General features: G+C 35.8%; 1 protein-coding gene across 12 annotated transcripts in view; it reads left to right on the top strand.

The window, feature by feature from the left end:
• Anks1b (ankyrin repeat and sterile alpha motif domain containing 1B) overlaps positions 1 to 16,554 on the top strand; it is a 1,141,006-nt gene that overhangs the window by 107,696 nt on the left and 1,016,756 nt on the right. The gene's annotated exons all lie outside the window — the stretch shown is intronic.

Raw genomic sequence — 16,554 nt, 5'->3', positions numbered from 1 at the left:
AAAACATATGCCATGCAAATTAAGAGAATCAAGCAGTAGTAGTTACACTCACATCAAAGAAGACTTCAAGTGAAAATTAGAAGAAAAGGTCACTTCATACTGGTAAAGGGAATTATCCAACAATAAACTGTAATGATTGCAAATGTTATACTCCAAATGTTGGTGCACTTACTTACATAAAACACCCTAACTGGATAAAAAGACTCACATGGTCCTCATACAGCACAATAATACTAGGTTATTTCAACATACCTTTCTCATCAATAGTTCATCCAGATATAAATGCAATAGACTTTTCAGACCAAAAAAAAAAATACTATTAATCAAATGGACCTAACAGATATCAATAGAATATTTTACTCATCAACAACTGAATTCACTTTCTCCTCAGTTGCATATGGAAACTTTTCCAAAATACACCATACTTTAGGATTCAAGCCTTAGCAAATACTAAATTTATATATATATATATCAGGTTAATTCCTTGCAATTTATTAGATCATAACAGAATGGAATCAGATACCAACAACAAGATAAAGACCAGACCCTATTTTATTTAGCACAAGGAGATTGAACATCATGCTTTTGAATGAGTAATGGGTCATAGAAGAAATTGGGTGGAAGTAAATTCTTTGAATCAAGAACAGAAATACAACATATCAGAATCTCAAGACACTATGAGTGCAGATCTAAGAGGAAGGTTTAAAGCACTGAGTGTCTGTATAAATGAAGACAAAAAGATTCCAAGTAATCTAATGTTACATCTCAAGGCCCTTGAAGAACAGGAATGAACTAATCCCCAAACCAGTAAAAGACAGGAAATAATGATGATTCGAGTTGAAATTAGTGAAATGGAGAAGAACAATAAAGCAATACAAAGGATCAGTGCAACAAAGAGATGGTTCTTTGAAAAGATAAACAATATTGATAAACCCTTAGCCAAACTAACCAAAAGAGAGAGAAGACTCAAATAAACAAACCCTGAGATGAAAAAAGAGATATGACCACAGACATTTCTGAAATCCAGATGATCATCCAGAGGTTCTGCTTTGAAAATTTAGATTCCTAAAATTGCAAAATCTAGAAGATACGGACGAATTTCTAGACACGTGGTGGATATAGAAAAAAATAGACCAATGTTAAGCAACAAGATTGAAGCAGTAATTAAAATACTTCAGTAAAAAAGCCAGGGACCAGATGGATTCTCAGCTAAGTTCTACCATAATTTTATTTAAAGAAAATACCACTGGGCTACATCCCCAGCCTTTTATCTTTTTTAATTTTTGAAACAAGTTTCTCACTGAATTGGTAAGGGCCTTGCTAAATTGCTGAAACTGGCCTTGAACCTGTGATTCTCTCACCCCACCCTGTTGAGCTACTGGGATTGCAGATGTGCACCACCATGCTTGGCTCTACATACTTTTAAAGAAAATCTAACACCAGTTATCTTCACATCATTCCATTAAATAGAGAGGGAACACTGCCAAATTCATTCTTTGAAGTCAGTATCACTGGTATTAAAACCAGATAAAGATACATCAAGGAAACAAACTATAGACCAATAGCTGATGAACATAGACACAAATAGTCCTTAGTAAAACATTGGCAATCCACATCCAGAACCATATTAAGAAGATTGTAAACCATGATCAAGTTGGTTTCAATCTCGGGGGCAAGATTGATTCAACATACAAAAGTACATAAAAAGGATTCATCACATAAATAGAATTAAGGACAAATATCACATGATCATCTCAGTAGATGGCGAAAAAGCCTTCAACAAAAGCCATAACCCACTCATGTTCAAAATACCGAAGAAACTTGTGATAGGAGGAACTTACCTCAACATCTTTTTTTTTTTTTTAATGGACATCATACCTTTACTTATTTTTTTAATGTGGTGCTGAGACTCAAACCCAGTGCCCCGGTGGGGTTGCAAATTAGTGCAGCCACTCTGGAAAGCAGTGTGGAGATTCCTTAGAAAACTTGGAATGGAACCACCATTTGACCCAGCTATCCCACTCCTTGGCCTATACCCAAAGGACTTAAAATCAGCATATTACAGAGATACAGCCACATCAATGTTCATAGCTGCTCAATTCACAATAGCCAGATTGTGGAACCAACCTAGATGTCCTTCAATTGATGAATGGATAAGGAAAATGTGGTATATATATACAATGGAATATTACTCAGCCATAAAGAATGATAAAATTATGGCATTTGCAGGCAAATGGATGAAACTGGAGAATATCATGCTAAGTGAGATAAGCCAATCTCAAAAAACCAAAGGACGAATGATATCGCTAATAAGTGGATGGTGGCACATAATGGGGAGTGGGAAGGGTTAGTGTTGGGGTTGGAGTTGGGTTTAGGGAGGGGGGCAGGAATGGAGGAAGGAAGGACTGTATAGATGGAGGGGAGGGGTGGGAGGGGTGGGGGGGAAGGGAAAAAATGGCAGAATGAATCAAACAACATTACCCTATGTAAATATATGATTACACAAATGGTATGCCTTTACGCCATGTACAGAGAAACAGCATGTATCCCATTTGTTTACAATAAAAAATAAAAAAATTAAAAAAAAAACAAAAAACAACCCAGTGCCCCACACATGTGAGGCAAGTGCTCTGCCACTGAGTTACAACCCCAGCCCCTTACCTCAAAATCTTAAAGCCTATATGTGACAAACCCTGAACCACTATCATAGTGGAAAAAAACTGAAAGAATTTCCTCCAAAATCAGGAACAAGACAAGGATCTACTCTTACTACTCCAATATATTTCTTGAAACTCTAAACTGAGGAATCAGGTAAAAGGAAATTAATGGGATACTATTAGGAAAAGAAGAAGTCAAATTATTTCTTTTATATACATATACATATACCTATACATATGAACTCTAATATAGAAAAATCCAAAAACTCCAAAAATTCTAGAGCTGATAAGTACGTTTTGCAAAGAAACAGGATTATAAGATCAGTGGACAAAAATCAATAGCTTTCTTGTGCTCCAATAATGAACCTACTAAGAAAAAAATCAGGAAAACAATTACATTAATAATAGCCTCACAATACAATGCAATGAAATAAATTTAACCAAGGAGGCAAAAGACCTCAACAATGAAAATGACAGAACAGTGAAGAAATTGAAGAAGACCTTAGAAGATGGAAAGACTTCCCATATTCTTGAGTAGTCAGAAATAATATGGTCAAAATGATCTTATTACTAAAAGCAATATGCAGATTCAATACAGTTCCCCTCAAAATACCAATGACATAAAAAAAATACCAATGACATTCTTCATAGAACTAGAAAAAAATGGTTCTAATATTCATATGGAAGAAGAAAAGATTCAGGGTAGACAGAGAAATCCTATGCAAGAAAAGTGATGCTAGAGGCACCACAGTACCTGGGTTAGAGTGACAAAAATAGCATGGTTTGGCATCAGAACAGACACGAAGACCAATAGAATAATATAGAAGACAGAAACAAACCTACATGGCTATAGTCATTGATACTTGACAAATGTGCCAAAAACATATTGGAGAACAAATAGTCTTTTGAGAAAATGGTGCTGGGAAATTGCATATCCATATGTGGAAAAATGAAACAAGATGCCTTGCACAAAAATAAAGTAGGTCAAATATGTAGGAATTAGATGCAAAACACTGAAACTGTACTAGAACACTGCATGTACTAGAAGAAAACAGTGGGTCAACATTCCAACAATATGGGACAGGGACTAACTTCCTTAACAACACTCCTAAAATTCAAGGAGTAAAATGAGTCAGTAAGTGGGAAAGGCCTCAGATTAAAAACCTTCTGCACAGCAAAGAAAACAATGAAGAGAGAGTCTGCAAAATGGGAGAAAATATGCTAGGTACTCTTCTAGCAAAATATTAATATCTAGAACACACGAATAACTCAAAAACTTAACATCAAAAATAGCAGTTTCAAAAAGCTTTCTCTCAGCAAAGGAAACTATCAGCAATGCGAAGAAAGAGCCTACAGAGTGGGAGAAAATCTTTGCCAATCATACTTCAGATAGAGCACTAATCTCCAGAATATATAAAGAACTCAAAAAACTCTACACGAAGAATGCAAATAAGCCAATCGACAAATGGGCTAAGGAAATGAATAGACACTTCACAGAAGAAGATCTACAAGCAATCAACAAACATATGGAAAAATGTTCAACATCTCTAGTAATAAGAGAAATGCAAATCAAAACCACCCTAACATTCCATCTCACCCCAATTAGAATGGCGATTATCAAGAACACAAGCAACAACAGGTGTTGGCGAGGATGTGGAGAGAAAGGTACACTCATACATTGCTGGTGGGGCTGCAAATTAGTGCAGCCACTCTGGAAAGCAGTGTGGAGATTCCTTAGAAAACTTGGAATGGAACCACCATTTGACCCAGCTATCCCACTCCTTGGCCTATACCCAAAGGACTTAAAATCAGCATATTACAGAGATACAGCCACATCAATGTTCATAGCTGCTCAGTTCACAATAGCCAGATTGTGGAACCAACCTAGATGTCCTTCAATTGATGAATGGATAAAGAAAATGTGATATATATATATATATATATATATATATATATATATATATACACACAATAGAATAATACTCAGCTATAAAGAATGATAAAATTATGGCATTTGCAGGCAAATGGAATAAACTGGAGAATATCATGCTAAGTGAGATAAGCCAATCTCAAAAAACCAAAGGACGAATGATCTCGCTAATAAGTGGATGATGACACATAATGGGGGGTGGGAGGGGTTAGTGTTAGGGTTAGAGTTAGAGTTAGGGAGGGGGGCAAGAATGGAGGAAGGAAGGACTGTATAGAGGGAAAAGAGAGGTGGGAGGGGTGGGGGAAAGGGAAAAAATAACAGAATGAATCAAACAACATTACCCTATGTAAATTTATGATTACACAAATGGTATGCCTTTACGCCATGTACAAACAGAGAAACAACATGTATCCCATTTGTTTACAATAATAAAAAAAAAAAAAAGGCAGTTTCCCAGCAGTCAGGGGAATTCAAATCAAAATTACACTGACGTTTTATCTCACTTCCATTAGGCAGTCATCAGGAATACAAATGATAATTGCTGTTGTGCATGTCAGAGAAAGAGATACACTTAAGGATTGTTGGTGGGACTGCAAATAAGTACAACCACTTTGAAAATCAGTATGAAGGTTCCTCAAGACTGGGAATGGAATCACCATATGATTGAGCTATCCCACTCCTTGGTATTTATCCAAAAGAACTGCAATCACAATCTAGAGAAAAACATGCATACCAATATTTATAGCAGTGCAGTTCACAACAGGCAGGTTATGGAACCAGACTGGGTTCCCTTCAACTGACAAATGGGTAAAGAAAATGTGGTATATATACACAATGGAGTTTTATTCAGCCATGAAGAAGAATGAAATTATGTCATTTGCTGGTAGATGGATGGAAGTGGAGGACATTCTGCCAAGTGAAATAAGTCAGACTTGAAAGCCAAGGGTCAAATATTTTCTCTCATATGTGGAAGTTAGAAATAAGGAATTTAATAAAAGTGAATCCCAAGAAAATAGAAAGAACAACAGCAAAATAGAGGAAGTGGATTGAGGAGTAAGGAGGAGGGACATGAAAGGGGAAGAAGTGTGGAATGAAATTGACCAAACTATGCTACATGCATGCTTGAATATATCATAATTAATTTCAGTCTTTTTTGGGGGTGCTACCGGGGATTAAACTCAGTGGCACTCAGCCGCTGAGCCTCTTCCCCAGCCCTCTTTTGCATTTTATTTAGAGACGGGGTCTTGCTGAGTTGGTTAGTGCCTTGCTGTTGCTGAGGCTAACTTTGAACTCGCATTTCCCCTGTCTCAGCCCCCTGAGCTGCTGAGATTACAGATGTGTGCCATTGCACACTGGCTTTCCACTTTTATGTATAACTGTAATGCAAGAATTTCAAAAACAGTAATTAGGGCCGGGACTGTAGCTCATTGGCAGAGTGCTTGCCTCCCACATGTGAGGCACTGAGTTTAATCCTCAGCACCACATAAAAATAAGCAAATAAAACAAAGGCATGCTGTCTATCTACAAATACAAAAATAAAAAATAATTTTAAAAAACCCAGTAGGAGGCTGGAGTTGTGGCTCAGTGGTAGAGTGCTTGCCTGGCATGTGTGAGGCCCTGGATTCGATACTCAGCACCACATATAGATAAATAAAAGATCCATTGACAACCGAAAAAAATTTTAAAAAATCCAGTAAATGGAAGACTTGTAGAGAAGGAGGATCTTTGGGATGGAGGAGGGAGGGAAGGGGTTTCTAAGTGGAGCAAATTATGATATATGCATTTATGAATATTTCATAATGAACCCCACTATTATTTGTAACTCTAATGCCCTAATAAAAAACATAAAAATGTAAAATAAGCTAGCATCTTCTGCTGGAGCAGGGAATGGATAGTTGCCTGGCTGTGTAGTGTGGAGTAATGCCATCTGAAGGTCTATTTTCTTAAATTTACTTTCCACTATTTCTTGGTGTTGTATTCCATCTCCACACCCACTTCTAAAGGTACCTGATGTCACCCATTCCTAAATTCTGTGTAATTTTTATTGTATAAATCACATTGCTTTTCACACTTCTGGCTGGGCATTCAGGTTTCTCTAATAAATTCATACCCATTGGGCTGGGGAGGTAGCTCAGTTGGTAGAGTGCTTGCCTTGCAAGCACAAGGCCCTGGGTTTGATCTCCTGGTACCGAAAAAAAAAAAAAAAAACTTCACACCCATCTTTTTGCTAGTTTCCAAAGTTGTGTTACTGTTGTCTTCTTTTGTCTTTCTACTTGTTTGTTATGCCTTGAAAATATCTTTATGGTGATTTTAGTTGATTTAAATAGAGTGTATGGTCAATACATGTGTTCAGTGTGTTAGCTTTTTTTTCTGAGACTGTATGGAACTTTCAAATATGAAAATGTACAGAGAAGTAATACAAATCTCTGTGAGTCTTTTTCTCAGCTTCAAAAATGATGAGTTGTCAGCATATGTCCATTTTCTAAATTAACTTTTCCTTACCTCCTTTTGCTTATTTTATAGCAAATCACAGACCTCATATCATTTCATCTATAAACTATTCAGTATATCGCTCTAAAAGATATAAATTGTTTTTATGAAACAACTGTAAAATACTGTTATATAATCCAAATAAACAATAATTTGTTAATATCAAATAACCATTTATTGTTCAAAATTCTACAGTCTTACCTAAGTTTTTTTTTTAATAGTTTATTTGAATCTGTATCCAAATGAGGTTCAGTTTTCTTAAAAATAGGAAAATATTTTAATAGGTATTTCACTAAAAATCTATAAATGGCTAGTAATCACATGAAAAGGTGCTCTACATAGACATTAGAGAAATGCAAATTAAAGTCACAATGAGCAATCCTTAAATACCCAGTGTATACTACACAAAAGTTATTTATATCTTAAAAGATCAACAATAACAAATATTGGCAAAGATGTAGAGAACCCAAAACCTTTGTTGTTGGTAAGAATATAAAGTGGGTTGTACCATCACTTTTTAAAACAGATTTTATAGTTTCACAAATTTAAACATAAGCTTACTATATGACGTAGTAATTCCACTATTAGGTATTTACCCAAGCGAAATGAAAACATATAGTCATGAACTTTCATACTACTAGTATTCATAATACCAAACCCAGAAAGCAATCCAAAGGTCTGTCAACTGGTAAATAAATAAAAAAGTGAGATTTATTTCTACAAAAGTATTCTGTTCCATTTACTAATACATAGTGATCTTTATTGTCTTTTAAAATTAATTTTGGCTTGAAGTCTTCTTTGTGTGGTATGAGAGTAGCTACTCCTACTTGCTTTTGGGTTCCATTTACATGGAATATCATTTTTCTCCTTTCACTTTCAGTTTGTGAATGTTTTTGAGTAGGAGGTGTGTTTCTTGTAGTTGTCATGTAATCTAACCTTTTAAAATGCAATTATGAGTCTGTTTCTTTCACTTGGAGAACTGAATCTTTTTACATTCAGTGTTATTAAACAGTGGTTAATTATTTGTTTTAGTCAGATTTTTGTCACTGTGGCCAAAAGACTGATCAGGAACTATTGTAGAGTAGGAAAAGTTTATTTGGGACTCATGGTTTCAAAGGTGTCACTCTACAGATGACCATATCCATTCCTTGGGGACCTGAGTTGAGGCAGAACATTATGTGGAAGTATGTGGCAGAGAAAAACCTCTCAGGATATTATAGCAGGAAGCAGGCAAAGAGACTTAAGTTTCTCTTACCAGGAACAACATATATCCCAAAGTCATTCCCCCAGTGATCCACTACTTACCTGCCTAAAGTTACCACACATAATCTTTGTCAGTGGATTAATGCACTGATTAGGTTAAGGCTCTCATGACCCAATCATTTCACCTCTAAACTTTCTTGCCTTGTCTCACACATGAGCTTTTGGGAGACACCTCAGATCTAAACTATAACAGTATTACTTCCTGTTATTTTAACTTATTTCCAATGTTTGCTTTGATCTTAGTTCTCATTTGCTTTTCTGTTTTAATGAAATTTATATTTTCCCATATTCTCTTTGTTGTTTTATCTTCTCCTTCTTTGTGTAGGGTCCCTTTAAATATCTTCTGCAATGCTGGCTTAGTAGTCATTCTTTTAGTTTATACTTATCTAGCAAGTTATTTCCTCCTTGATTCCTTGATAGTTTGCTGGGTATAGCAGTTTTCGTTGGCATTTATTTTCCTTCAGGATTGAAACACATTATTTCATGCCCTCCTAGACTTGATCATGATTTTTTTTTTGAAGTCAGTTTTTTAAAAAATTTATTTTTACTGTAAACAAATGGGATACATCTTGTTTCTCTTTACACGAAATAAAGGCATACCATTTGTGTAATCATAAATTTACATAGGGTAATGGTATTTGATTCATTCAGTTATTTTTTCCTTCCCCCACCCCTCCCACCTCTCTTTTCCCTCTATACAGTCCTTCCTTCCTCCATTCTTGCTCCATCCCCCATTATGTATCGTCATCCACCTATCAGCGAGATCATTCATCCTTTGGTTTTTTGATATTGGCTTATCTCACTTGGCATGATATTCTCCAATTTTATCCATTTGCCTGCAAATGCCATAATTTTATTATTCTTTATGGCTCAGTAATATTCCATTGTATATGCATATACCACAGTTTCTTTATCCATTCATCAATTGAAGGACATCTAGGTTGGTTCCACAATCTGGCTATTGTGAATTGAGCAGCTGTGAACATTGATGTGGCTGCATCTCTGTAGTATGGTGATGTTAAGTCATTTGGGTATAGGCCAAGGAGTGGGATAGCAGAGTCAAATGGTAGTTCCATTCCAAGCTTTCTGAGGAATCTCCACACTGCTTTCTAGAGTGACTGCACTAATTTGCAGCCCCACCAGCAATGTATGAGTGTACGTTTTCCCCCACATCCTCTCCAATGCCTATTGTTGCTTGTATTCTTGATAATCGCCATTCTAATTGGGGTGAGATGGAATCTTAGTGTAGTTTTGATTTGCATTTCTCTTATTACTAGAGAAGGTGAACATTTTTTCATATATCTGTTGCTTGCTTGTAGATCTTCTTTTGTGAAGTGTCTGTTCATTTCCTTAGTCCACTTGTTGATGGATTATTTGTATTCTTGGTGTAGAGTTTTTTTGAGTTCTTTATATATTCTGGAAATTAGTGCTCTATCTGAAGTATTAGTGGCAAAGATTTTCTCCCACTCTGTAGGTTCTCTCTTCACATTGCTGGTAGTTTCCTTTGCCGAGAGAAAGCTTTTTAGTTTGAATCTATCCCAGTTATTGATTCTTGCTTTTATTTCTTGTGCTATGGGAGTCCTGTTAAGGAAGTCTGATCCTAAGCCAACAAGTTGAAGGTTTGGACCTACTTTTTCTTCTATAAGATGAAGGTTAATTCCGAGGTCCTTGATCCATTTTGAGTTGAGTTTTGTGCAGGGTGAGAGATAGAGGTTTAGTTTCATTCTGTTGCATATAGATTTCCAGTTTTCCCAGCACCATTTGTTGAAGAGGCTATTTTTTCTCCATTGCATATTTTTGGCCCCGTTGTCTAGTATGAGAAAATTGTATTTATTTGGGTTTGTGTCCTATGTCCTGTATTCTGTACCATTGATCTACCTGTCTATTTTGGTACCAATACCATGCCATTTTTGTTAATATTGCTTTGTAGGATAGTTGAAGTTCTGGTATTGTGATACCCCCTGCTTCACTCTTCCACTAAGAACTGCTTTAGCTATTCTGGGTTTCTTATTCTTCCAGATGAATTTCATGATTGCTTGCTCTATTTCTGTAAGGTACATCATTGGGATTTTAATTGGAATTGCATTGAATTTGTATAGCACTTTTGGTAGTATGGCCATTTTGGGTATTAATTCTGCCTATCCAAGAACATGGGAGATCTTTCCATCTTCTAAGGTCTTCTTAATTTCTTTCTTCAGTGTTTTCTAGTTTTCATTGTAGAGATCTTTTACCTCTTTGGTTAGATTCATTCCCAAGTATTTTATTTTTTTTGAGGCTATTGCAAATGGAGTTGTTTTCCTCATTTCCCTTTCAGATGTTTCATCGCTTATGTATAAAAATGCTTTAGATTTATGCGTGTTGATTTTATAGCCTGCTATTTTGCTGAATTCATTGATGAGGTCTAGAAGTTTTCTGGAGGAGTTTTTTGGATCCTCTAAATATAGAATCATGTCATCAGCAAATAGTGACAGCTTAAGTTCCTCTTTTCCTATTTGTATCCCTTTAATTTCTTTAGTCTGTCTAATTGCTCTGGGTAGTATTTCAAGAACGAGGTTGAATAGAAGTAGTGAAAGAGGACGACTCTGTCTTGTTCCCGTTTTTAAAGGGAATGCTTTCAGTTTTTCTCCATTAAGAATGATGTTGGCCATGGGCTTAGCATAAATAGCCTTTACAGTGTTCAGGTATGTTCCTACTATTCCTACTTTTTCTAGTGTTTTGAGCATGAAGGGGTGTTGTATTTTGTCAAACACTTTTTCTGTGTTAATTGAAATAACCATGTGATTCTTATCCTTAAGTCTATTCACATGATGGATTATGGATGATTTATTGATTTTATTTATTTTATTGATTCACGTATGTTAAAGTATTCTTGCATTCCAGGGATGAACCCCACTTGATCATGGTGCACAATTTTCTTAATATGTTTTTGGATATGGTTTGCCAGTATTTTGTTAAGGATCTTTGCATCTGTATTCATCAAGGATATTGGTCTAAAATGTTCTTTCCTCATTGTGTCTTTGCCTAGTTTGGGTATGAATGTGATATTAGCTTCATAGAAAGAGTTTGGTAGGGTACCCTACTTTTCTATTTCCTGGAATACTTTGAGAAGTATTGGAATGAGTTCTTTGAAGGTCTTGTAGAACTCGGCTGAGAATCCGTCTGGTCCTGGGCTTTTCTTGGATGGTAGCTTTTTAATGGCTTCTTCTATTTCATTGCTTGATATTGTTCTGTTTAAATTGTATATGTCCTCCTGGTTCAGTTTGGGAGGAGCATATGTCTCTAAAATTTGTCAATGTCTTTGGTAGTTTCTATTTTGTTGGAATACAGATTTTCTTTTTTTTTTATTATTGTATACAAATGGGATACATGTTGTTTCTCTATTTGTACATAGAGTCAAGGCATACCATTTGTGTAATCATACGTTTACATAGGGCAATGATGTTTGATTATTTTTTTCCTTCCCCCCCAACCCCTCCCACCCTTCTTTCCCCTCTATACAGTCCTTCTTTCCTTCATTCTTACCGCTCTCCTTATCCCTAACCCTAAACCTAATGCTAACCCCTCCCACTCCCTATTATAGGTCCTCATCCGCTTATCAGCAAGATCATTCGTCCTTTAGTTTTTTGAGATTGGCTTATCTCACTTAGCATGATATTCTCCAATTTCATCCATTTGCCTGTAAATGCCATAATTTTATCATTCTTCATTGCGGAGTAATATTCCATTGTATATATATGCCACAGTTTCTTTATCCATTCAACAACTGAAGGGCATCTAGGTTGGTTCCACAATCTGGCTATGGTGAATTGAGCAGCAATGAACATTGATGTGGCTGTATCTCTGTAGTATGCTGATTTTAAGTCCTTTGGGTATAGGCCAAGGAGTGGGATAGCTGGGTCAAATTGTGTTTCCATTCCAAGCTTTCTGAGGAATCTCCACACTGCTTTCCAGAGTGGCTGCACTAATTTGCAACCCCACCAGCAATGTATGAGTGTTCCTTTTTCACCACATTCTCGCCAACACCTATTGTTGCTTGTGTTCTTGATAATCGCCATTCTAATTGGGGTGAGATGAAATGTTAGGGTAGTTTTGATTTGCATTTCCCTTATTACTAGGGATGTTGAACATTTTTTCATATATCTGTTGATTACTTGTACATCTTCTGTGAAGTGTCTGTTCATTTCCTTAGCCCATTTGTTAATTAGATTATTTGTATTCTTCGTGTAGAGTTTTTTGAGTTCTTTATAGATTCTGGAAATTAGCACTCTATCTGAAGTATGGTTGGCAAAGATATTCTCCCACTCTGTAGGCTCTCTCTTCACATTGCTGATAGTTTCCTTTGCCGAGAGAAAGCTTTTTAGTTTGAATCTATCCCAGTTATTGATTCTTGCTTTTATTTCTTGTGCTATGGGAGTCCTGTTAAGGAAGTCTGATCCTAAGCCAACAAGTTGAAGATTTGGACCTACTTTTTCTTCTATAAGATGCAGGGTCTCTGGTCTGATTCCGAGGTACTTGATCCATTTTGAGTTGAGTTTTGTGCAGGGTGAGAGATAGGGGTTTAATTTCATTCTATTGCATATGGTTTTCCAGTTTTCCCAGCACCATTTGTTGAAGAGGCTATCTTTTCTCCATTGCATATTTTTGGCACCTTTGTCTAGTATGAGAAAATTGTATTTATTTGGGTTTGTGTCCATGTCCTGTATTCTGTACCATTGATCTACCTGTCTGTTTTGGTACCAATACCATGCCGTTTTTGTTACTATTGCTTTGTAGTAGAGTTGAAGATCTGGTATTGCAATACCCCCTGCTTCGCTCTTGCTACTGAGGATTGCTTTAGCTATTCTAGGTTTTTTATTCTTCCAGATGAATTTCATAATTGCTTGCTCTATTTCTGCAAGGTACATCAATGGGATTTTAATTGGAATTGCATTGAATCTGTATAGCACTTTAGGTAGTATAGCCATTTTGACAATATTAATTCTGCCTATCCAGGAACATGGGAGATCTTTCCATCTTCTAAGGTTTTCTTGAATTTCTTTCTTTAGTGTTCTGTAGTTCTCATTGTAGAGGTCTTTCACCTCTTTTGTGAGATTGATTCCCAAGTATTTTATTTTTTTCGATGCTATTGTGAATGGGGTAGTTTTCCTAATTTCTCTTTCTGAAGATTCATCACTTATGTATAAAAATGCATTGGATTTATGAGCATTGATCTTGTAACCTGCTACTTTACTGAATTCACTTATGAGTTCTAAAAGTTTTCTGGTGGAATTTCCAGGTTCCTCTAAATATATAATCATGTCATCAGCAAACAAGGATAGTTTGAGTTCTTCTTTTCCTATTCGTATCCCTTTAATTTCTTTGGTTTGTCTAATTGCTCTGGCTAGAGTCTCAAGGACGATGTTGAATAGAAGTGGTGAAAGAGGGCATCCCTGCCTTGTTCCAGTTTTTAGGGGGAACACTCTCAATTTTTCACCATTTAGAATGATATTAGCCATGGGCTTAGCGTAGATGGCCTTTATGATGTTAAGGAATGTTCCCACTACCCCAATTTTTTCTAGTGTTTTGAGCATGAAGGGATGGTGTATTTTATCAAATGCTTTTTCTGCATCTATTGAAATAATCATGTGATTCTTAACTTTAAGTCTGTTGATATGGTGAATTAACATTTATTGATTTCCGAATGTTGAACCAACCTTGCATCCCTGGGATAAAACCCACTTGATCGTGGTGCACTATCTTTTTAATATATATTTGTATGCGATTTGCTAAAATTTTGTTGAGAATTTTTGCGTCGATGTTCTTTAAGGATATCGGTCTGAAATTTTCCTTCCTCGATGTGTCTCTGTCTGGTTTAGGTATCAGGGTGATATTGGCTTCATAGAACGAGTTTGGGAGGGTTCCCTCCTCTTCTATTTCATGGAATAGTTTGAGGAGTATTAGAATGAGCTCTTCTTTAAAGGTTTTGTAGAACTCGGCTGAGAACCCATGTGGTCCCGGACTTTTCTTTGTTGGTAGGCTTTTGATGACCTCTTCTATTTCATTGCTTGAAATTGGTTTATTTAAGTTGTGTATGTCCTCCTTGTTCAGTTTAGGTAGTTCATATGTCTCTAGAAATTTGTTGATGTCTTCGAGGTTTTCTTTTTTGTTGGAGTATAGATTTTCGAAATAGCTTCTAATTATGTTTTGTATTTCACTCGTGTCTGTTGTGATGTTTCCTTGTTCATTCCAAATTTTAGTAATTTGAGTTTTCTCCCTCTTTCTCTTTGTTAGTGTGGCTAAGGGTTTATAATTTTATTTATTTTTTCAAAGAACCAACTATTTATTTTGTTAATTTTTCCAATTGTTTCTTTTGTTTCGATTTCGTTGATTTCGGCTCTGATTTTAACTATTTCCTGTCTTCTACTACTTTTGGTATTGGTCTGCTCTTCTTTTTCTAGCGCTTTGAGCTGTAGTGTTAAGTCGTTTATTTGTTGATTTCTACTTCTTTTTTTGAATGCGCCCCATGAAATAAATCTTCCTCTAAGTATTGCTTTCATAGTGTCCCAGAGATTTTGATATGATGTGTCTTTGTTCTCGTTTACTTCTAAGAATTTTTTTATCTCCCTCCTGATGTCTTCTGTTATCCATTCATCATATAATAGTGTATTATTTAATCTCCAGGTATTGGAGAAGTTTCTGTTTTTTATTCTGTCATTTATTTCTAATTTGAATCCATTATGATCTGATAGAGTACAAGGTAGTATCTCTATCTTCTTGTATTTGCTAACAGTAGCTTTGTGGCATAAAATATGGTCTATTTTAGAGAAGGATCCATGTGCTGCTGAGAAGAAAGTGTATTTGTTCTTTGTTGGATGGTATATTCTATATATGTCCGTTAAGTCTAAATTGTTGATTGTGTTGTTGAGATCTATAGTTTCTTTATTCAATTTTTGTTTGGACGATCTATCCAGTGGTGAGAGAGGTGTGTTAAAATGGCCTAGTATTATTGTGTTGTGGTCTCTTTGATTTCTGGAATTGGGAAGGACTTGTTTGATGTCGTGGATGAGCCAATGTTCGGGGCATAGATATTTATGATTGTTATGTCTTGCTGATTTATGCTTCCCTTAAGCAGCATGTAATGTCCTTCTTTATCCCTTCTGACTAGTTTTGGTTTGAAGTCCACATTATCTGAAATGAGGATGGATTCTCCAGCTTTTTTGCTGTGTCCGTGTGCATGGTATGTTTTTCCTCATCCTTTCACCTTTAGTCTATGGGTGTCTCTTTCTATGAGATGAGTCTCTTGCAGGCAGCATATTGTTGGATTTCTCTTTTTAATCCAATCTGCCAGTCTATGTCTTTTGATTGATGAGTTCAGGCCATTAACATTCACGGTTATTATTGTGATATGATTTGTATTGCCAGTCAATTGACTCATATTTGTTTTTGACATGATTTGGTTTCTCCTTTATTTGGCTATTCCTTTAGGCTAGCGCCTCCTGTTGCTGATTTGCATTGTTGTTTTTCATCTCTTTCTCATGGAATATTTTGCTGAGAATGTTCTGTAATGCTGGCTTTCTTTTTGTAAATTCCTTTAGCTTTTGTTTATCATGGAAGGATCTTATTTCATTGTAAAATTTGAAGGTAAGTTTTGCTGGGTATAAGATTCTTGGTTGGCATCCGTTTTCTTTCAGAGCTTGGTATATGTTGTTCCAGGCCCTTCTAGCTTTTACGGTGTGGACTGAAAAATCTGTTGATATTCTTATTGGTTTCCCTCTGAATGTAATTTGATTCTTTTCTCTCGCGGCCTTTAAAATTCTGTCTTTATTTTGTATGTTAGGTATTTTCATAATAATGTGCCTTGGTGTGGGTCTGTTGTAATTTTGTATGTTTGGAGTTCTGTAAGCCTCTTGTACTTGGTTTTCCATTTCATTCTTCAGATTTGGGAAATTTTCTGATATTATTTCATTGAATAGATTGTTCATTCCTTTGGTTTGTTTCTCTAAGCCTTCCTCAATCCCAATAATTCTTAAATTTGGCCTTTTCATGATATCCCATAATTCTTGTAGATTCTGTTCATGATTTCTTACCATCTTCTCTGTTTGGCCAACTTTGTTTTCAAGATTAAATAATTTGTCTTCAATGTCTGAGGTTCTGTCTTCCAGGTGTTCTATCCTATTGGTTATGCTTTCTATGGAGTTTTTAACTTGGTTTATTGTTTCCTTCATTTCAAGTATT

The sequence above is a fragment of the Sciurus carolinensis genome, chromosome 4, assembly GCF_902686445.1.
Source record: "Sciurus carolinensis chromosome 4, mSciCar1.2, whole genome shotgun sequence".
Classification (NCBI taxonomy): Eukaryota; Metazoa; Chordata; class Mammalia; order Rodentia; family Sciuridae; genus Sciurus; species Sciurus carolinensis.
The sequence above is the reverse complement of the archived record's forward strand: the minus strand, read 5'-3'. Positions and strand labels throughout refer to the sequence as shown.